Below are 24,131 nucleotides of genomic sequence, written 5' to 3' on the forward strand. Positions count from 1 at the left end.
GAATAGCAACATTGAAGAGTGTGGTAAAGCGCTAGAGCCCTGGATGTTTCTTCCCCTCTACCTTCTGTGTGGGGAAGGAAATGGGGTAAAGCACAGGATCCCTTCTCCACATCTCCGCTGCTTTGCTCTTGATGACCAGTGAACCGGGAGAGAGAAGGGAGGGAAAGAGCCATAGATAAAGAGAATACTCAAAAACAGAGTGCAAAGGAAAGGGATCAGGTTAAGTCCTGGTTTTCCCATTTGCCAATATGTGGACTTAGGACACTGAAAGTCAATAAGCCTCAACCGTGTCATCTGCTACAATGGGATAATAATACTACCTAACCCAGTGGTAGTGTTGTAGCCCAACAGCTGCTCACTAAATGTCTGTTGAGTCTAAATTAACACTGAAGTTTCAGCATGGATGAGTCAGAAGTAAGAGTACAGTGAGGAACTCATGCATGAAGAACACACATGTAACAAATGAGTGGTTGCCTATTTAAAGCATTCAAAACAGCCTGAAACTCTTGTCAGTTTGAAATGCAAGTGAAGGCAGTCAAAGCTGAAAGAAAGAAGCACCTTTTATGAATTTATTTGGCCCTCTCTGCAGGTGTTTTTCCTTCAAGGAAGTATTACATTGTTGATTTCTTGCTTGGAAATGGACAGGAAATACCAGGCATTTGTGAGCAGCACTCTATAAAGTCTTAGGTTTCTGTACTAAAAGGGAAATTTATATGATAGCAAAACAATCTTAAATTTGACTGTCTCAAGGCATTGTTACAAAATAGCACTTGAATGCTGATAATTAAATGTTGGCAGGATAGTTTAATTTCTCCCATTATTTAAGATTAAAATAAACATTCCTAATTAAATAGCCATATCTTCTTAATGTCCAATTGAAAATCAAATATTTGCAACAAGTTTTTGATATTAAATGGTATTACAAAATCACTGTACAGTATCCACTGTATGATTCATAGAAACAAATTTGGACACATTTTTCATATACAGCTTCTTCTAAATTCATGACATAGCAGAAAAAAAGGTACTTTGACATCCCTAATTTACATTATGGTAATTTGTACTTTCCTGAAAACATTTATTTCATGGCTATCAGCTAGGCTACCCTATTCACACTTTTCCCCTACCCCTCATTTACTCCACAAGTAATCAAAGTTATATTTGTAAATGAAGGACTTGCTTTTGTTTTTTGGCTAGCATATAGCAAAATGCAGTATGCTGTCATGCTTTAATTACTTCTAGTCAAAAATCTCTTGAGTTTCCCCTAAATCCCACAATTTGTGCTCATCTCTCTGAAATTAATAGGAACTAGCACCATGTTTAAGTGAGGAAATTCACTTTATCTTCTTTTGGGCTACTCAGAAGTACCTATGGCCTCACTGAGATAAGCAGACTCAAGAACTGAGTCGCAGGCCTGGGTCCCTACATCAGGACCATGGTTGGTCAGTTGTGTTTAATTATTTACTAGAGTTTTTAATTTATAAAGTAATAATGTACGTGGTTTAACTTTTTTAAAGCAAATAATATCTAAAGGTATAAAATGAAAGTAATTTTCTCTCCTATCCCAGACTTTCAGTCCTTTTTCCCAGAGGCAAATGTGTTTTGTACGTATATTCTCAGAAAGTTTGTAGTCTACTAGCACATGTCTGAATATATATAGTATATTTAATATAGATGGGATGGTATACATACGTGTTACTTTAAAATACCTTGGTTTTTTGATATTTGTTTTACAGACACCGTGTGGTATAATTTACATACCAAAACATTCACCAATGTAAGTGTATGCTAAGTTGCTAAAATGATATAGTTGTGCAACAATCATAATCCTTAGAACATCCATCATCCCGAGTTCCCCCAAAGCCCCACGTAGCCACTAATATGCTTTCTGAATAGTTTTGCCTTTCTATAATATTTTCATACATGGTATCAAACAGTACATAATGTTTTACTTAGCTTAATGCTGTTGAGAGTTACCCGTGCCAGTGTAGGTGTAAGTGGTTTGTTTCTTTTATGGCTGCATAGTATTCCATTGCATAGATACACTACATTTTTGTGTCCATTCATTAGTGTACGGACATTTGTTTCCATTTTTTTGATATTTATGAATCATGTTATAAACATTTGGATACAATTGTGCTTATGTTTTTATTTTTCTTGGGTAGATACCTAGGAGTAGTATTGCTCGGCTATAAGAAGAAAGTGGCTGTTGTACAAGGTTTCCAATTTCTGCCCATTGTTGCCCACATTGGGTATAATCAGTCTTTTTTATTATAGTTATTCTAATGAGCATGTAGTGACAACTTTATGTGGTGTTAATTTACATTTCTCTAATCCTTTTACATGTTTACAGTGTTTTCATGTGTTTATTAGCATTTACATATCTTCTTCAGTAGCATGTCTATTCAAATAATTTGCCTATATTGGGCTGTCTGTTCTTGTAACTTGTATTGTTATAAAAGTTCTTCCTTTATAACCTATGTGATTTACAGGTATTTTCTGTCTATGGCTCGTCTTTTCATGTTTTAATGACCCCTTTGAAGCACACAGTGTTTAATTCTGATAAAATCCAATTTATCAATTTTTTTTTTCTAATATGGATCATTCTTTTGGTATTGTATCTAAGTACTCTTTGCCTGATCCAAGATTTCTCCTGTTTTCTTCTAAAAATTGTATACCTTTAGCTCTTTTATTTAGGTCTATAAACAATTTTCAGGTAATTTTTATGTATACTGTGAAATAAGAGCCTAAGTTTTCTTTTTGTTGTTGTTGTTGTTGGTTGTTGTTGTTTGCAGTTCTTTTTGCTTATGTATATCCAATTGTGCTAGCACCATTTGTTGAAAAAACTATTTTTTTCACTGAATTCTCTTGACACTTTTGTCATAAGTGAATTAGCATAAATGTGCAGGTTTATTTCTAGATGCCCTGTTCTGTACCATTGATCTGTTTGTCTATTCTTGTTATAATGCCATGCTCTCTAAGTTACTTTAGCTTTCTATTAAGTCTTAAAGCCAGAGAGTGTCAGTCCTCCAACTTTTTCTCCTTTTTCAAAATAATTTGGCTATTCTAGGTCTTTTGCATTTCCATAGACATTCTAGGATTGGATTGTTTTTTCATTTTTGTTTTCTGTTGTTTTATTGTTTTGTTTTGTTTTAAGAGACAGGGTCTCATTCTGTGGTCTAAGCTACAGTACAGTGGTGCAGCCATCACTCACTGCAGCCTCAAACTCCTGGGCTCAAGCGATCCTTCAGCCTCTCCAGTAGGTAGGGCTACAGGCAGGTGCCACTGTAAAGTTTTTTAGTTTTTCTTTTAGTGATGAAATCTGTGTTTCCCAGTTGGTCTAGAGCTCCTGAGCTCAAGCAGCTTTCTTGCCTCTACCTCCCAAAGAGCTGGGATTACAGGAATGAGTCACTGTGCCTGGCCTAGGATTGCCTTTTTAATTATTTTGTTACATAAAAGGTCTGCTGAGATTTGTGTGTTACACTGACTCTATAGAATAATTTGTGGAAAATTGCCAACTTAACGTTGAACCTATTAATTCATAAATACAGTGTATGTCTTCTCTTTGTGGATCTTTATTTCTCTCAGGAATAGTTTGTAGTTTTCCATGTATAGATCTTGTACTTTTGTTCAATTTATTTCTAGCTATTTTATTCGTGTTGATGTTATTGTGAGTGGAATTTTTATGTCTTTTCAGGTTGTTTATTGCTAATATATAGAAATGCATTTGTTTTTCATTTTTAATTTTGTACACTGCAATTTTATTCAACTGACATTTTAGGTCTGGAGGCTTTTTGTAGACTCCATATTTTCTATGTAGCTATTATACCATCTGGTAATAAAGACAGTTTTACTTCCTCCTTTCCAATTTTTATGCCTTTGACTTCTTTTCCTTGCCTTATTAAACTAGGTTCAGCTTCCAGAATTACACTGAGTACAGGAGAGATGAGTAGACATCCTTACCTTGTTACCAATTTTAGAAAGTGTTAATCTTGCATCATTACATCACATTTTAGGGCAGGAATTTTATATGCCCTTTATCATGCTGAAGAAGTTGTCTTCTCTTCTTGGTTTGCTGGAAATTTAAATAATCAGTGGGTGTTGGTTTCTATCAAATGTTTTTTTCTGCAGCTATTGGATGATCCTGTAGTTTTTTCTTTATTAATATGGTGTATTACATGACATGATTTTTGGATATTGAACTAATTTAACATTCCTGAGATAACCCTACTTGATCATGGTGTATAATTCCTTTTGAATGTTGCTTAATTTTGTTGGCTCATATTTTGTTAAGGATTTTTAAACCTGTTTGGGGGAAGGTTTTCCTGTTGTTTTCTTTCATGTGATATATTTCTCTGGCTTTGGTGTCAGGATAATAGTGGCTTCATAAAATGAGTAGAAGAGTGTTCCCTTCTCCCTCTATTTTCTAAAAGAGCTTGGGTAGGGCTATCATTTCTTCCTTAAAAGTCTGATAGAATTCACCAGTGAAGACACCAAGTCTGAGCTTTTATTTGTAGGAAGATTTTTAGCTATTAATTCTTTTCTTGAATGTTCTTTTTCTTCTTAAATCAGTTTTGGTGATTTTTGTATTTCTAGAGATTTTTACAATTCATCTAAGTTGTTGAATTTATTAGCATAAAGTTTTAAATAAAATTTTATGTAATTCCTTTTTAAGAAACAACTTTTGAAATGGCTGACTTTCTGTTTTCCATTTCAACGTTTTCCACTCTGATAGTTATAGCTTTTTCTCTCCAACTTACTTCGTGTTTGATTTACTTTTCCTTTTCTGTCTTCTTGAGGTGGAAGCTTAGAGGATTAATGATTCCAGTTCTTTCTAACAAAATCACTTAAATGTATAAATTTCACTCCAAGTACTTCTTTAGCTAAGATTTCATAAATGTTACTATGTTAGTTTTACCTTTTCACTCAGTCTAAGATATTTTATTTCCCTTATAATTTCTTTTTTGACTGTAGGTTACTTGGAAAAGTGTTTATTCTTCCAACATTTAGAATTTCCTAAATCTTTTTCTATTGTTGATTTTGAATAATTTCATTGTGAAAGAGAGCATGTTTTGTATGATTTTGGTCCTGTTAAATATATGTGCTAGTGCTGTGCTTTTTTTAATCTTAATTTATTTTGGAGGGTTTTATGTATTAGTTCAGAAATATATCTTGTTTTTAATAATCAGATTCTCACTAATGCTTATGGATATTTTTGTTGCTTTCAGGCTTTTTCTACTAGAAAAATGTATCTTTTAAATCTATCTCTGCATTAGAAAGATCTATAATATAGATTTATTCTTTCCTTTCTTCCACAAATACTTTATATTTGACATAATTGTACATATTTATGGGGTATATGATGTTTCAACACATGTATATGCTATATAATTATCAAATCAGGGTAATTATATCCATCACCTCAAGCATTTATCATTTCTTTGTGGTGAAAACATGCAAAATCTTCTTTCCTATCTACTTTGAAATATACAATACTTATTGATAACTACAGTCAACCTAATGTGCCATTGAACACAGGAACTATTTTCTCCTATCCAACAGTAACTTTGTATCCTTTGCACAACCTCTCCCTCCTCTTCCTTCTCACTACTCCACCTAGCCACAGCTACCAACTATTCTATTCTCTACTTCTATGAGATATTCGGCATATAAATGAGATCATGCAGTATTTATTTGTCTTTTTGGGCCTGGCATACTTAATATAATGTCCTCCAGATTTATTCATGTTGTTGCAAATGACAGGATTTCATTCTCTTTTATGACTGAGTAGTATTCCATTGTATAGATTTACCACATTTTCTTTATCCATTCATCCATTGATGGATACTTGGGTTGGTTCCACATCTCGGCTACTGCAAATAGTGCTTCAATAAATATAGGAGTGAAGATAACTCTTTGACATACTCATTTTATTTTCTTCAGATATAAACCCATTAGAATTGCTAATCATACCATAGTTCCATTTTTAATATTTTGAGAAACCTCCATACTGTTTTCCATAATGGCTATACTAATTTACATTGCCATCAACAGTGTGCGAGGGTTCCCTTTTCTCCATATCCTCACCAATACTTACTATCTTCTGTCTTTTTGCTAATAGCTATCCTAACAGACTGAGGTGATACCACACTGTGGTTTTGATTTGTATTTCTCTGATGATTAGTGATGGTGAGCAATTTTTCACATAACTGTTAGCCATTTGTATGTCTTTTGAGAAATGTCTACTCAGGTCTTTTGCACTTTTTTATTGAGTTATTTTAGTGTTAAGCTGTTTGAGTGTCTTGTATATTTTGGATGTTAACTTCTTGTCAGATTAATAGTTTGCAAGTATTTTATCCTATTTTGTCGGTTGTCTCCTCACTCTTTTGATTGTTCTTTCTCAGTGTGGAATCTTTTTAATTTGATGTAATCTTATTGGCTACTTTTTTGTTGCCTGTGCTTTTGAGGCATATCCAAAAACAACATCGTCCAAATCAATGTCATAAAGTATGTCCCCGTTTTCCTATAGTAATTTCGTAGTTTTGGATCTTACATTTAAGTTTTTAATGCCTTCTGAGTTGATTTTCATGAGAGATAGAAGTCTAGTTTTATTTCCAATTTTCATAACACCATTTATCAAGCTGTGCTTTCCCCATTAACAAAATGTTTTATCTAAGTATAGCCACTCCTACTCTTTTGGTTACTGTTTGTTTGAAATATCTTCTTCCATCCATTTATTTTCAGCCTCTGTATGTTTTTAAGGTTAATGTGGGTCTCTTGTAAACAGCACATAGTTGGATCTTGTTTTTTAAACTATTCAGCCAATCTGTATTTTCTGATTGGAGATTTTAATCTACTTTCATTCAAAGTATTTATTGATAGATAAGAACTTACTACTGATTTTTTGTTAATGGTTCATAGTAGAGATATGTATGATTTACAGAGCAACGTGACAGTATTGAGGTATTCTGGATTTGATATATTTGCCCTTGTCAGTGAATGTTGTACTTTATGTTTTCATTTCTACTTGAAGAACTCCCTTAAGCATTTGATATAAGGCAGATGTAGTGAAAATGATTTCCCTCAACTTTTGCTTGTTCAGGAAAGACTTTCAGCACTTTCAGTATCATCCCCTTCTTTCTTGGCCTCCAGGCTTTCTGCTGAGAAATCTGTTCATAGTCTAATGGTAGTTCCCTTATATATGACTTGACATTTTTCTTATTGCTGCTTTTTAAATTCTTACTTTGTCTTTGACTTTTGACCATTTAATTTTACTTTGCCTCAGTGAGGACCTCCTTAGGCTGAGTCTGTTTGGAAACATATAAGCTTCATGAATCTGGATGTCCATATCTCTTCTAAGACTTAGGAAGTTTTCACCAATTATTTTGTAATTACAGATAAGCTTTCTGTCCCTATCTTTGTCACTTCTTCTGAAACTCTCATAATGCAAATGTTTTCTCATTTAATGGTATCCCAGGACTCTCATAGGCTGTTTTTACTTTATCGTTTTGGGGGTTTGTTGTTTTCCTTCTGACTGGGTAAATTCAAAAGACCTATCTTCAAGTTCAGAGATTCTTTCTTCTGCTTGATCTAGTCTGCTACTGAAGTTCCATATTGTATTTTAATAATTTCATTCATGAAATTCTTCAGCTCTAAGATTTCTATTGGTTCTTTTTTATGATAACCATCTCTTTGTTAAATTTCTTTGAGATCATGAACTGTTTTTCTGATTTTCAACTGTTCTATCTGTATTATCTTGTATCTCACTGAGTTTCATTAAGATAATTATTTTTAATTCCTTTTCAGACAATTTATAAATTTCCCCTTTCTTTTCAGGTTACAGAGAGTTATTTTGTTCCTTTGGTAGGGTCATATTTTCACCTCCAAATGAGTCTTGGTATGCCAGCTGAAAAAGATGTAATAGTTGGTTCCAAGTATATTCAGGGAATAGTCTTTGTACAGTTTCTTCAGCTGCAATCAACATTTGCAGTGATGTCTCAGCAGCCTAGGCTATAGGAGTTTGTGGCAGCATAGATTGCTGGGGTTCTTGGTGGAAAGAGTTTTGAGACTGTTATGATGATGTTTTCTCCACAATGAGCAGATTTAGCTGAATGAATCCCTCTTGGTGTTGGGTCTGACATGGTCAATATGCAGCTGCAGCAGCACTGGGCTCCAGGACACAGGTGTCAGAGCAGCTGTGAACCTGGGGTCCTGGGTTCAAGATCTTGCCAACCAATTGTACCAAGTGGGTCTTGTGGTATAGGTTTACTCTCTGAGGCAGGGTTGGATACAGATTACCCACAGAGCCAGAGTCTGTGACTCTGAGGCAACATCCAGCAGCTTAGGCCCAGGGGTCCAGGTTGTAGCTATGACTGTAACCCTGAGGGCAGAGCATAGCACTGGCCTGGCTCCAGGAAAGAAGGAGTGCTATGGAGATTTGGGCCTGGGAAGCAGGACACAGCTGTATCGCCAATAGGACATAGTGTCAACTCAGATCCTGGGGGATGAGACATTATTCAGTGGTGACTTTGGACCCTGAGATGGTAGAACACAGCAGCATCTCAGACTTTGTAAGGTCAGGTGCAGCACCAAGAACCCTAGAATAGCAGACTGCCACAATTGCTTAGGCCCTGGTGGGACAGGAAGCAACACAGACATGACTTCACTCCCCAGGGAAGGGGATGTCTCAGCAGCTCTAAGGGGCTAGTTTGACTCCAGGGAAGCAGGATACTAGTTGTTGAGCATGCAGATGAGGGTGTCTCAGTGCAGCCAATACTGTTGCTCTGGGATGTATGGTTCTATCAGCTCAGCCGAGGAATGCATGGCTGCTCAGCTTCACCAGGGCACTAATTCCTTTGGAGGCAATGCACTGCTTCAGCTCAGTCCCAGGAGATGTGACTGCTCTGTGTGGCCAAGACATCATTTCCCAGGAGGCAGGGCACATCTTCAACTCAGGCACTGGTGGGACATGACTGTTCTGGACAGTCAAGGTACTGCTTTCCCAGGATGCAGGGCACTATTTCAGCTTAGGCGCGGGAGACCTGGGTATAGCAGTTACTGGGAGGGGTAGATGAATCTCCTATCCCCCTGGAGTTTTATTCTTGAATATCAGCCTTATGCGCAGTTCCCTTACTGAGTTATCTTATTGTTTCTCATATTTTTTTTCAGATCATTTCATGGTATTTGGGGGCAGACGGTCATACCACCTACAAATAACAGTCACTTTGCCTCCTCCTTTCTTATTTGCACACCTTTGATTTGTGTTATAAATGCATTTGACTGTTAATAGTGAGGATTATGGAAATTCCTAACCATTTCCTGACTTAAATGGAAACTCTCATTTTACACTGTTAAAAAACTGGCCTTTAAGATTAATATTTGCCATGCTAAGGAAAAACCCCTCAATTCCCATTTCATTCATAACCCATATCAAAAATAGGTAATAAATTTTATCCAAAGCTTTTTGGCATCTTTGGAGTTGATTATTATATTCTCCTTTGACTTATCACTGTGATGAGTTGCATTAAAGGACTTATCACCTTTAAACTATCCTTTTGCTCCTGGAATAAACTACATTCAATCTTATCTTATGCCTATAATATGCTCCTAAATTCTATCTCTTTACATAGAATTTTGCATCAACTTTAAATGACATTGGTCTAAAGTTTCCTTTTTGGTATATATTTTACTATCATATTTCATCATTAAATTTATTCTAATATCTTAAAAGCAATCAATACTCTTTCTTTGCTGAGAAATAATTTAATTCTCTTCAAAGTTATCTATTCCTTGAAGATATAATATACGTCTTTGCAATTAGCAAGTTTCGGTGTGTTGAGTTTTGTTTTTTGTTTCATTTGGTTTGGTGGGAGGAAGGGTATCTTTTTACAACTTTTCAATTTCTTCTACAGTAATTAATCTTAGAGTTTCTGTTTGCCAGGGCTGTTTTTATAGTGCTTGTTATCCTATAAATTATCTCTTTTATTCAGGTTTTCAAGTGTATTTAAATAGAATTGGAATCAAATATTCTCCATTTTTCTTCCAGTTTCTACTTTACCAGAGAGTAGTTCTATTATTACCATTTTTTTCTTTCTTACTTTTTAATTTAAGTAGAGATAAGGTCTTGCTATGTTGACCAGACCGGTCTCAAACTCCTGGCCTCAAGCAATCCTCCCATCTTAGCCTACCAAAGTGCTGGGATTCCAGGCATGAGCCACTAGGCCTGGCCCTTAGTTCCTATTAGTGCTTTTTCTTAATTAGGTTGGCTAATGGTTATTCTATTTTAATGGCTAAAAAACATACTAGTTTATTTATAAATAATTTATTGGCTGATGCCCAGCCTACTGTGGAAAAGGGAATAATTACACTCTGCCCAAAGACACTGTTGTTTGATGTCTGGAATATGACAAACCCAGAGAGATTAACATAAGCAAGCCTTATTATATATTTTACTCATATTTATAATAAAATGCAACAAAGTATTCTGCTTAATTTGTAAACTTTCCATTAATTGCAGTTGATCAGTTTTTGAAAACTCTTCTTCCTAGTTCTATAAAACATGATCCCCCAAAGTATTCACTGGATCGATATATTCTCTTCTTATGCTGACAATAATTAACTAGTATAGATAATACACATCTCTTTTTTTCCATTCAAAGAGAATTCAGAGTATTTAAGAGGTATCATAGACTGTATCAGAGGTTTGAGATGAAAGCATAAAATTATAGATAAAGAATTATGATTTTGCTTTAAAATTTTAAAAGCATATTATCAGAGAAAACCATTGTATCACAATTTTTAAACCACACAGAAAAAAAACATTTAAAATAAAGCTATAAGTATTAATACAATAGTGCTGATATTTTCTAAAAAAATATTTGAGAAGTTGCTTCAAATTTACAGAAAAAATGTACAAGTATAATACACATAACACCACATACCATTTACCCACATTGATAGTAACATTTTGTCTCATTTGTTTTATAAGTGTGTGTATGTGTGTGTATCTAAACCATTTAAGGGTAAGTTGCATATATCATGCTCCTTTACTCCCAGATATTTTAGTGTTTGTTTCATGTTGCTACTTGCTAGGAGAAATGTATTTAAGCAACTAGTTAGGGAGTGCTATATAATGCTATAAAATATACTTTATATGTATTTATTTATTTATTTATTTTGAGACAGGGTCTTGCTCTGTCACCCAGGCTGGAATGCAGTGGCACAATCACAGCTCACTGCAGCCTTGACCTCCTGGGCTCAAGCAATGCTCCCACCTCAGCTTCCAAGTAGCTGAGACCACAGGAATATGGCACCATCCTTGGCTAACTTTTCTATTTTTTGTAGCTTTTCAACATGTTGCCCAGGTTGGTCTTAATCTCCTTAGCTCAAACAGTCCATCTGCCTCGGCCTCCCAATGTGCTGGGATTACAGGCATGAGCCACCACACCTGTCTAAAGATACTTTAAAGAATCACTTAAAATAAAAAACCACCATGACCACAACAACAAAAGACTTAAGACATTACCAAAACAGATTTAAGCTACAAAAGAGAATAGGTGTCACTGATAAAGATCTAATATAGAAATATTCCTGAGAGAAAAGCACCAGATATTTGAAAAAATCTGTATCCAGAGAGATTAAGAGAAAATCAAAGTGGATATTCCACATTCCATTATTATATAATCCAACTTTCCACTTGATGTCAGCAGAAAAAAAAACATATATGACAGAGCAAACTAAGTCACAAATCCACAGCATAAGTTGTGAACGACATGGCATACTGACTACTGTATTAACAAATATGCCATAACGTTTCAGCGACTTCATAAAAGTATATTTCTCACTCAAATAACTTGCAATGTATGTGTTCCTGGATGACATATCTCCTGGGTACCTCCCCTCCATGCAGTGACTCAGGAAACCAGGCTTTCTTCTGTTGAAGATTCATGCCCTAGGACCTTATTATCCCTCTCTAGTTTCTAACTAGCTCACAGCTAAAATGAGACCAAAAGAGCAAAGTGCCATTCAAGAGGCTGTAGGCGCCAGCCCAGGAAGGGGTATATATCACTTTTGCCCACATTCAATTGGCTAGAACTCAGTTTTAGTTACCACTGGTCATAAGAGACTGGGAATGGTAGTACATGTTCCTATGAGCCCAGGAATAAAAAAATGGTTTGGGGTCAAACATGACTAGTCACTCTGCCCTTGCTGTTCCTTATGTGCTGTCTGTATCCTGACCTGCAAATCAAGGATATATAACTACTGATCATGTCGCATCATCAGTTTTTCTATTTTGTTTTGTTTTGTTTTGTTTTTTTGAGACAGGATCTCACTCACCCAGGCTGGAGTACAATGGCATGACCTTGGCTCACTGCAGCTTCCACATCCTGGGTTCAAGCAATTCTCCCACCTCAGCCTCCTGAGAAGCCGGGACTACAAACACATGCCACCAAATCCTCCTAATTTTTTTATTATTAGTAGAGATGGGGTTTCACTATATTGGCTGGTCTCAAACTCCTGACCTCAAGTGATCCGCCCACCTTGGGCTCCCAAAGCACTGGGATTACAGGGCCACTGGTATATATATTAAAATTCACAAGGTATCCTCACATTTACGTTCTCAACTTTCACTGAGTTAAAATAACTTAGACTGAGAGTTAATAATTGGCCCAAGTTCAGTGTGTGTCTATGCAAAGGGCTGAGCAATTTGGGGCTCCCCAAATGTGAGAAGTCTGAATATCAATAACAAGATACCCCATTCTAAGCATAGAAAATGCCATGCATTTTATGAGACATACACCAAATGGGGATATCGATGCTCAAATGACACTTAGCATGAAAGAAACAGGAGTCCAGGAATACGTGTAGAGTTGTTGTCACACCATTTAGAAGTAGCAGAAACAGAACTCACACCTGAATCTTCTGACTGTAATTTTAGTGAGTTTTTATCTTGTGTCAGTTTCCCAAAGTCTTATCTTTTTTTTTTTTTTTTTTAAAAAGGCTTTCATTTTGATGGCTTCTGCTTGACTCTGCAGTACTTATTCATTCGTTTAGTAAGTATTTATTTAGGGCTTACCGTGTACTCAGCACTAGTCTAGGTGCGGAAATATGGCAGTGAGCAAAACAAAGTCCCTTCCTCAAGAAGTTTGCTTCTCAGGAGGAAATTAGACAAACACAGTAATACATATTGGGGATGAGAATAAAGAAAACTGAGAAAAAGGATCAGAAAAAGGAAAGTGATGGATAAGGAAGAGTTCTTTTTTTCACATTTATTTTTTACATTGACATAAAATTGTATGTGTTTACTGTGTACATGTTTTGAATATCTAATATATGTATTCATGTTAAATGTAGCTAACGGTATATGTTAAATCTAGCTGATAGAGGTATTATCTTACATAATTATTTTTGTGATGAGAACATTTAATGTCCACTCTCAGCATTTTTCAAGAATATATCATTAACTATAATCACCATGCTGCACAATAGATCTCTTGAACTTACACCTCTGTGGTTTTTTTTATTCTTTAACATTTCCCCAACTCCTCCTAGCCCCACAACCATCCCAGCCTCTGATAACCAGAATTCTACTTTCTACTTCTATGAACTCAACTATTTTAGATTCCACATGTGAGTAAGATTATGCAGTATTTGCCTTTCTGTGCCTGGCTTATTTCACTTACCAAAATATCCTTCAGTTCATCCATGTTGTTGCAAATGATAGGACTTTATTCTTTTTTATGACTGAATAGTATTCCATTATATAGATATAGCACATTTTCTTTATCCATTGATTTCATATCTTGGCTATAATGAGTAGTGCTTCTATAAACAGGGGAGTGCAGATATCTCTTTGATATATTTGTTTCATTTCCTTTGGATATATACCTAGTGGCCAACTTACTGATCATAGAGTTCTATTTTTAATATTTTGAGAAATCTTCATATTGTTTTCCATAATGGCTATACTAATTTACATTGGCGTCAACAGTGTGCAAGGGTTCTCCTGCCAACACTTGTTATCTTTTGTCTTTTTGCTAATAACCATTCTAACAGGAATGAGGTGATACTGCCTTGAGGTTTTGATTTGCATTTCCCTGATGATTAGCGATGTTGAACAATTTTCATATACCTGTTGGCCATTTCTTTATCTTTTTTTGAGAAATATCTACTCAGGCATTTGCCTATTTTTTGATCAGGATTTTTTTTTCTTGCTATTGAGTTATCTGAGTTCCTTATATATTTTATATATTAACCCTTTATTGCATGTACAGCTTACAAGTATTTTCTTCCATTCTGCATGTTGTTTCTTCATTGTGTCAATTGTTTCCTTTTCTGTGCAGAAGTTTTTTAGTTTGATGTAACCCTGTTTGTCTAGTTTTGCTTCTGTAACTTGTGTTTTTGGGGTCATAGTGAAAAATCACTGCCCAGCCATAGAGCTTTTCCCCTATGTTTTCCTCTAGTATTCTATAGTTTCAGGTTTTACATTTAAGTCTTTAATCCATTTTGAGTTGATATTTGTATATTGTGATAGATATGGTCTAATTTCATTCTTCTGCATGTGGATATACAGTTTTCCCAACACCATTTACTCAACTTTGCTTTCTCCATTGTATGTTCTTGGGAACTTTGTCAGACAGCTCTCCTTTAGAAAGAGTGACTAAGGAAAGACATCTCTGCAGAAATTGAAAGAAAGTGAGTGAGCAAGCCATAGAGATATCCAGGGTAAAATCGCCCAGGCAGGCAGAAGGCCCTGAGGCAGGGCTGTGCTTGATGAAGACAAGCCATGACAAGGAGCTAAAGTGGCTAAAGCTAATTGAGGAAGAGATGGGATGGTAGAGGAGGTCCAAGAGATTACTGGAGGAGGAGGGAGGCAGGTAATGTTGGATCTTGTGTAGCCATGGGCCAGAGAAAGGACTTTGGGTTTCACCTTTGAATGAAATGGGAAGCTTCTGGAGTGTCTGAGCAGGGGATTGATAGGATATAACATTTTTAAAAGCTTGTGCTAGCTGCTATGTTGAGAACAGACTGTTGGTGAGCAAGGATGGATATAAGCAGACAGTCAAGCTGGCTTCCACTGCAGTCCAAATGAGAGATGAAGAAAGCTTGGAGGAGGTTGTTGGGAGTGGATATGATAAGAAACGGATAGTAATATACTTTAAAAGAACAGTCACAGGATTTACCGGTAGACATGATGGGGTTATAAGAAAAAGGGAAATATCAAAGATTTTTTTTTTTGAGACAGTTTCTTGTTACTTTGCCCAGGCTAGCCTTGAACTCCTGGGCTCAAGTAATCCTCCCACCTAGCCTTTTCAGTAGCTGGTACTACTGGCATGCACCACCACACCCAGATGACTACAAAATTTGTAACCTAAATAACTAGAACAAAGTTGCACTTTATTTATATAATGACTATGATAGATGCAAATGGTCACAGGGGATGGGAGGAACCAAGAGCCCAGCCTGGGGCATGTCAAGCTTGAGATGCCTTTTAGCTATCCACACAGAGATGGCTGGCAAATGGGGAGTATGTCTAAAGCTGGAGACTGAATGAAAACATCTAGGAAACAGGTGTTAATAAAGAAAAGAAACATTCTGAGGACTAGGAACTGCCAATTTTAAAGGTCAGGAAGGGAAAGAGTGACCAGTAAAAGGCAAAAAAACACATAACTTTTGAGGAAGAAGAAAACCAGGTCCTAGTAGCCTTTGAAGGAAAGTGTTTCAAGATGGAAGATGTGAGCAGTTGTGCCAAGTGCTGAATAAAATAGGATGGAGAAGGTAGCTTCGGATTCGGCAACAGAATCAAATATTTTGAGCTAACATGACCATTCAAGTCAGTTGTAAGTAAAACTCAATTTTTTAAAAATTGGTTGACTAATTGGTAAGAAGTTAATATTAGTGTTTTGGTCACTTGAAAACAAAGCTTCTTTCCTGCTCAAATTGGTGGAGTACATTTATTTGCAGGTACTATGTTTTTATATATATTGGGGATGAGGAAGAATACACATTGTCTCTTCATTATTAACCTGGGTGATCTTTATTTTCTGTCATTCAACTCATAAGAGATCAACTTCTTATCACCAAAATTCCACGCACACAGAAGTCCATAAAAATAAAAAGAACCAATATTCCTATTTGTGTCAATGATTAAGTGATGAAATGTTGTTGTTTGTACTAAGTTTCAATAGGAGTAGCTATCATTCTTAATATTTTAGACCTCATTTCATTTGGCGCTTAGAGGCAGGGAAATTGCATTCATTATATCGAGGAGATTCTTAGAGAAAAGTTACTTGTTTAGATTTGTATCATAATGTTCAAGTACCATTTTTAAACTGCAGCCCCTCTTTAATACAAACAGAACCTGACTAGAAGCCCAAAGCTCACCATAAAACAATATATCCATGTGACAAACCTACACCTGTACCCCCGAATCTAAAATGTAAAAATAAAATAACATAAAGCAACAAAAAATACATTGTTCTATCCTAAGCCTACCCTGCAAACACATCAGTTAAGTATTTGGATAAATATACCTATTTGTTTTATTTAAAAATATGTCTGTCGGTCATTTCTAAATACTGATGAAAGATGGACAGCGGAAGTGTGTTTACAGATGGTAAATCTATTTTGTATATAACAGGATGATATGGTTCGGCTGTGTCCCCACTCAAATCTCAACTTGAATTGTAGCTCCCATAATTCCCATGTGTTGTGGGAGGGACCTGGTGGAAGATCAGTGAATCATGGAGCTGGTTCCCCCCATGCTGTTCTTGTGATAGTGAATAAGTCTCACGAAATCCAATGTTTTTATAAGGGGTTTCTGCTTTTACTTGATTCTTTTTCTTTCTTGCCTGTTGCCATGTAAGACATACCTTTCTCTTTCTGCCATGATAGTAAGGGCTCCCCAGCCATGTGGATCTCTGAGTCCATTAAACCTCTTTTTCTTTATAAATTACCCAGTCTTGGGTATGTGTTTATTGGCAGCATGAGAACAGATTAATACACAGGATGTAATTGTTAATTATTGATTTCATATTAACCTGTTATTTATCCCATTTTCTAGTTTTATTTACCCTAGTCTCTAACACCTTTAATGCACACCTAAATGCATAAGGAGCAAGTTAAGATTTGCCTTCATTACAGCTATCAGTATAAATGTAAGTAATTGTTCCAGTGAAGATATACAGAAATGCCAGTTCAGAGGAACTGTTTTTTTTTTTTAATACCTTAAAGTAGCTAATTTCTTTCAAGAGCAAGGACTCTATCTTACATACCATTTTTTCCTCAAAGCTTGGCATGCATATTTGTTGAATTATTTTATTCTGTTATGACACCAGGGAAAGAAGAACAGTCACAAAACAAAATCAGGAAGAGGCATGTGTGAGTCAAATAATGCAGCTGAGTGTACAAAAATGGACAAAACCATTTTTCTACTGCCTCTCTTCTGTCTGGGCTTTTCAAGCAAACTATCATCATTCGATTCTCTTTGGTCATGTACCAAGTCTTTGTCTAATTTATCTGTCTTCCTCATCTTTGTTCATTCCATAAATGTGCCAGGTGCTGTTATACATATGGGAATATCCATTTAACAATATAAGTTATTGTTCTTATGGAGTTTATTTTAACACTAATGGCTAACCTATAAATTAACCCACCAACTATGCTAGTTGTATGACTATAAATCCTTCACTCACAGTGCCCTCACTCAGAAAAAAAGAGCATACAGTCTGCCCTGAATTAGAAAAGGGAAAACTTATTTAACTGGAATCATAATACCAGGTTTCTAGTATAATCTATGCTGCTAATTTACATGATTACTTTGAGTATGTCACATAAGTTTTCTGGCCACCAACCGCCCTTTGTTAAATTGAAGATAACCTGTAATGTCCATATTATGTTTTAAAAAAAAAAAACCCTAGGGTTCTCAATGTTTCTGGATTCACAGGCTTATTTAGTTACAGTTGTATAATCATGAGTTGGGGGCTCCAGAAGAAAGGAGCTGTAAAAAATACAGTATTAGTCTGTTCTCATGCTGCTATAAAGAACCACTCAAGACTGGGTAATTTATAAAGGAAAGAGGTTTAATTGACTCAAGCTCTGCAGGGTTGGCAGGCCCCAGGAAATTTACAATCATGGCAGACGGGGAAGCAAACATGTCCTTCTTCACATGGCAGCGGGAGAAAGAAGTGCCAAGCAAAGGGAGAAAAGTCCTTCATAAAACCATCAGATCGCATGAGAACTCACTATCACAAGAACAGCATGGGGATAACAGTCCCCATGATTAAATTACCATTCACTGGGTTCCTCCTATGACACATGAAGATTATGGGAACTACAATTCAAGATGAGATTTCGGTGGGGACACAACTAAACCAAACATCAAATAGTTTGTTTACCGTGTCTTTTCTATAAACCTATTTCCTGCCCCCTTCTAATCAACAGTGATAATTTCCTTGAGCATGCAGCCCTAAATTTACTAACTTTAGACAAAACATGGCAGTAGCTAAATTTGGGATTTCAACAAATGTCAGAGGGAAGAAGAAAAGGTAGTGGTAATGGTTACAGCCACCAATTCTAAAGCTACAGGAGGATGGTCAAATTTACTATTATGTAAAATATGTTCAATCAGTTTATTCAAATTATTTTTAAGTGGAGGGAGGGAATCTTAGTTTCTTTCATTGGAGACTTTTTTTAAAAGCATAAACTCAAATCTAAAAATAACCAGTATACAATAAATTTGCTAAGTAAGTCTCAAATTTCCCTGGTTCTATAAATTTTAAAACTTAAATAGAAAAAAAAAATTGCATTCCTCATTCTCTGCCACTATAGTGTAATAAATTATATTTTAGAAATTATGCTGGTCATGTCAAAAATGTGCTCTGCTGCTGGAGTGCTCATTGCTTATGCATGAGAGCAGAAATTTAAATGGACTGGGTGCAATTAAAGTTATGTACAAGAGAATTCCAGATGGCAAACTGAAAATTTTGCCATGAAGCCTGTTGAATCACAGTGCCTGCATGAGTAAGCTCTTACTTGTTGAATAAATAAATGAAATCACCTATAGCAGTATCTTGCTATAAAGCCTTACAAAGTCATGTTCATTTTTTATGGAATATGAAACCATACACTTTTAATGAATATAAATTCTACCAAAAAGTGCAAATGGAAATAATTGCGGTTATTATACCACATTAAAGTTATGCAAATTGCCCTAAAATTTAAAGAAAATGTATTATGTTGTGCCTCTCCTCCTAATTAACATTATTTCACATTGTGTGGTACATTTATGGAGAATTTTGTAGTGCTTTAGATAAATCAGTTTTACATTTCCAGGAGAGTGGGTTGTAATGAGCATTATAATGCATTTCAGTTCAGAAGCAGTTTTATGTTACAAAGTGTCTTCTAGTAGATTGGAAAATGTTGCACCAAAGTGATACTTCCACGTAAAATTTAGCAAGGGAAGCATAGATGCATCCATTATAGTTAAATGGCTATAAATTTGGGATTATTACTGCATTTTAGCTATGCATCTTTTTTCATATGTCAAAAACTCCCCATACCACACTTGCCAGTGATCTAAAGTGATTTGCAGGGCCTGCTATTTCCCACCTGCCAATTGACATGTAAATCTGCACACTTATATAAAGAATATAAAATGAGAACATTCATGACCACTAAAATACATGCATTAGATCCATATTTGGCTGAAGCTAATCTAATATGCCATCATCCCAAGTACTTACAGATAAGTTTACCTCTCTCATGCTAAGGAAACTACCTTGTACCTCGGCCCATCCTTTCTCCTTTCCCACTAGCTTCAAAAGAAAATTTATAGGTCCTCTATTCAAAGACACTAACGTCACCTTGCTCTGGAATAAAGTCACTCTTAGTCACTCAGAAACTGCTTCATCAATATTCCCTTTATCATGGTCCCTGTTGTAACTTTCTTCTTCTTCAGGAACCTCACCCTTAGCCTATAAACCTGCTGTAATTTATCCCTTCCTTTAAGAACTTTTTCTTGATTCTGCTTTGCCCTCCAGCCATGGCTTTTTCTCTTTTCTTTCATTCCAGGCCAACTTTCTTGAAAGATTATCCAAGTATGGGCCTACATTTACCCCACCATAAATCACAAAGATAGTGATTCTTGGAAGAATAGCCTTTACTTAACATCTGACTTCCTTTTCTGCCTCAAACCTCTCATCCTACTGCTGTCTGGTTTCAGTCCCCGTCACACTATTGAATATGTTCTTTCTGTTGGCTTTCTATTTGTGAATGAATATTTCTCATTTCTTTCAGAATCTTTCCTCCTGTGGCTTCTGGGATGCTTGTATCTTCTAGAGGTCTTCCTAGCTCTCTGCTTCATTTCAGACACCTTTAATGAATTCTTTGTCCACTCCTCAAAAACTGAGATTTTCCAGCTTGGGTTGCTTGTTAACCTTTTTGTTTATCACTCTGAAGCCTCGCCACCACAATCATGGCCACCCACATGATTGTATCTACTTTTATACTTTTATTTTCCACTCTTAATGCCCTTCAGTGGTTCTCCATGGCCTCTAGAAGGCAAAGATCAGACCTTTCTCTTACATTCAAATTTTCCGTCATCTGGTCCACATCAGTCTCTCTAGCCTTATCTCACATGACTCATCGCAATTGACTCATTCTTCATTCCATAAATATTCACTGATCCTCTACTGTGTTTCAGATACCACTTGAAACGCTTTAATACAGCAGTGAACAAAACAGATAAAAAACCCTGCCTTCATGGCATTTATATTTTCCTAGTAGCACAGAGCTGTTGTTTTATATCTCTTTGTCACTGCAAAGTATTTCTTCCTATCTTAAAAATCTATGTTTTTTGGCAAATTTCTATTTATCCTTGTGAATTCAGGTCAGACGTTACTTCTGCCAGGAAGACAGTGCCAGCACCTTACATTTTCCCAGCACCCCTATAAGTATCCTTATCATTTCTTCAGGTCAAGGTTTGTTGTTAAGTCATAACATTGGGGTTACCATTTTTCTTTAGAATTTCTCAGGAAAATCCCAGAAAGACACATTATGCTTTCCAGACTAGAAGATGCCTAGTTTTTTTTGTTTTTTTAATAAACTGTAAATGGGCTGCTGGACCAAGTAATTTTACGTTACCTACACACACCAAGAGATCACGGGATCTCTGATTATTAAAAGTCCACACAACCATTACCTGGTAATTGAGAGGGCAATTTCTTCCCCAAATAGTCTTGCTCACTTATATTGTGAAACATAAATTTAGTATGTTTTTATATTATAAAACCATGTTATTTAGCCTAATTATACTACAGTTTTAAAAATTGTTACAAACCCAGAAACAGTGATATATTACTTTCAACTTCTATTCGTTGACAAACTAAGGATCATCCTTTTAGCAGAGGATACAAGCAAGATTACATCGTTCCTATATGCATCTATTTTAGTGTCTAGCAAACAGGGTTTAGCTATTTGCTCTTGTCAGAAAAGACTACTAAATTAATGAGTTTGCTTGCCAGTTTTGTTTGAAGCTGCCTACTTTCCAACAATATACCTTAAAAATATGTGGATTCCTTTTTCTTGCTTTTTTGCCTGTATGGATTTTATTTCCTGTGGAGTGCCTTCCAAAAGTGGTTCCTGATTCAAGGCTATCCCACCCTCCCCCAAACACCAGGGGTGCCTTTGTAATGATACAGAGTCATTTTAGGGTTATATTGTGGGGGGAAAAAATCCCTCTATATTAGATTTAGAAGTAAAGATCCTTAAAAATATACTTGTAAGAACTGCATTGCAGGCTTCAGGAGAGAAGTCCAGCTGTTCAGTCAATAACCGGACTTCTACCAGACCCTAAGTTCTCCACACATCCAAGTTACATTCTTTCCTCAGCCTAAAGTCTCTTCAAAGACTTCCCTATGGGATCAAGTGAGGAAAAAGAGAGCTTGTTTACTTCAGGAGTATGGAAGGAGGGAGGACCTTTTCATTTATGTTAGCAAACTCAAGGGAGGCTATTTGAAGATGGTGCCAGTAACATACAGTAGAAGAAGTCTCCATATTTGTCCAGTAGGGAAAAAAAAAACACATTTAGGGATGCATAAAAATGCTACAGTGCTTATCCGGTGAAATTAAACATTTAGAATCTGTCAGATATCATTTTAATTTCAAGAATGGATGAATGGAATTTGTTTTTCATTGAAGCAGTTTTTCATCAGTTGTTGTACCAAATGGATTCTTACTGGCATTTAGAGCCCAGGGACCAGGAATGCAAAAACACCCTGCTGTGGGGAACAGGCAGGCACATCCCAAAACCCATCCCATCCAGAATTCCAAGCGGTATTCCTCTCCATGGAGGAATATTCTGACTCTCTTTCACCACCAGGCAGCTTTTCTACTCTTGCTGCCTTTAACCTTATGGCAGCACCTAGCTCCTTAAGGTGTGGTCCTCAGTACCTGGGAGGCCAAGTCATTTTGCATTCCACTTCAGACCCTATTGAATCATTATCTACATTTTAAAATTAACATCATCTCCCAGGCGATTCATATTCAAATTAAAGTTTGAATATTCCGGCATGCAGGCTGACCCTTAAATGATTGATCCTGGCCCAGTGACAGAATCCCCTATTTAGTGGAAGAGACTTCAATGAAATTACTGAAGACCGCTCTCCCCAACGCTGCTGAGGAAGCTTACTTCAACAAACTTCTCTAAGCTGCAGGAGTTTATGAAAATCGGTTAGTGATGCTTTCGAACACACTAAAAAACTGCCTGAGGAAGGCAGATCAGGAAACTGTGAACAAGTCAACTTCTGAGACAGCCAGTCACATGGAAGGAAAGTCACACTTCCAGGGTTTTTACAGAAACCAAAAGATGCCCAGAATCTGAGCTGGCATCAGGCTAATGAAATAGGAGCTTTCCAGTTGTTCCTCTTTTTTCCCCAGAAGAATGAATTACCCAAGCTGCCCCTCAAAGTCTCAATAAATAAGGAGGTCCTTTTAGTTATTTTAGCTTGAGAGCCTAGAATTTCAATTGACTTCTTCAGAAATTTGGGAAATCATTGATTAAAACAAATATCAGAGTGATAGATGAAAAATGTGAACTTCAGTTTCACATGTTTAAGAAAAAAGTTAATTAAAAAAAAAAAAACAATTTCATGTTCACTAAAAAGTACTGCCAACAGAAAGTTTTTAAAACTTATTTACACCTCTGATAAAATGCTTAAGCAACATAAATTGTAATAGAGAAATAAAGGAAGGGATTTGAAATTAGGCTTATCTCTCTCATGCTTTAAAAATACTATGTTATACTATAAAAATAATTTTGTATACCCTATGTAGGCTTTAAATTATCAATGTTATATTATAAAATTCGCATTCTATTCTTAACTCCAAAATGTCTGAAAACACTTTAATGTAATTCAAAACAGTGCCCTAGAACGTTAGGGAGAATTTTTCTGCTCTATCTCATCAGGCATGATGAGATGAGCACAGTGTTTGGTCTAATTAGTTCTAATGCTATTCCCCTGAGCAATACTTGAAGGTATTATTTAACTTGAGAAATTAATAATGGCAAAAAAAAGGAAAATGTGTTGATTCAAATATATGCAGTTTACTAACAGTTAAGTTACGCACTGTTAACATTGATTAGAACCATGTTCTAATCATGGCTTTTCTGTGGGTCACTAATCCATGTTTACTAGATATTGGTGAACCTCTTGGCCAAGAATGGCTGGGTATCCTCTGAATCTGTGTCTAGAGTCTCAGCTTTCACCTGGCATTCTTGACCACTTCTGCCAGAATCCAGGAGCTCTCTCTCATGACACCTGCAGTGACCTCTACTGGTGTCTCCTGCTTTGGTTGGAGGTCTTGTAAGAACGATGCAAGGAACCTTCTCTGTCATTGTCCCTTTCTATTAGAACCTGGCTTACTGGTTCCCAACCAAACATTACTGTAAAAGGCAAAAACAGCCTATCCCCACTTGGCAGAGTGATCCAGAGCTGTCACATGGCTCTGTGTCCTTGCAGGACCACAGGCTGTCTCCTTCTGACCTAGCACAGTGCCACACCAGAGTGCTGGCCTTCTTGACGTGAAGCTCAACACATTTGTCCAGAATCCACACAGAGCCCAGTACCTGGTTT

The 24,131-nt window shown here is 36.2% G+C and overlaps 1 protein-coding gene across 17 annotated transcripts in view; it reads left to right on the top strand.

Annotated features, from left to right (window-relative positions):
- The window catches only part of MAGI2 (membrane associated guanylate kinase, WW and PDZ domain containing 2), a 1,433,352-nt gene that overhangs the window by 1,195,760 nt on the left and 213,461 nt on the right, over positions 1 to 24,131 (top strand). The window lies entirely within an intron of this gene.

Source organism: Cebus imitator, unplaced genomic scaffold (genome assembly GCF_001604975.1).
Source record: "Cebus imitator isolate Cc_AM_T3 unplaced genomic scaffold, Cebus_imitator-1.0 Scaffold26, whole genome shotgun sequence".
NCBI lineage: Eukaryota > Metazoa > Chordata > Mammalia > Primates > Cebidae > Cebus > Cebus imitator.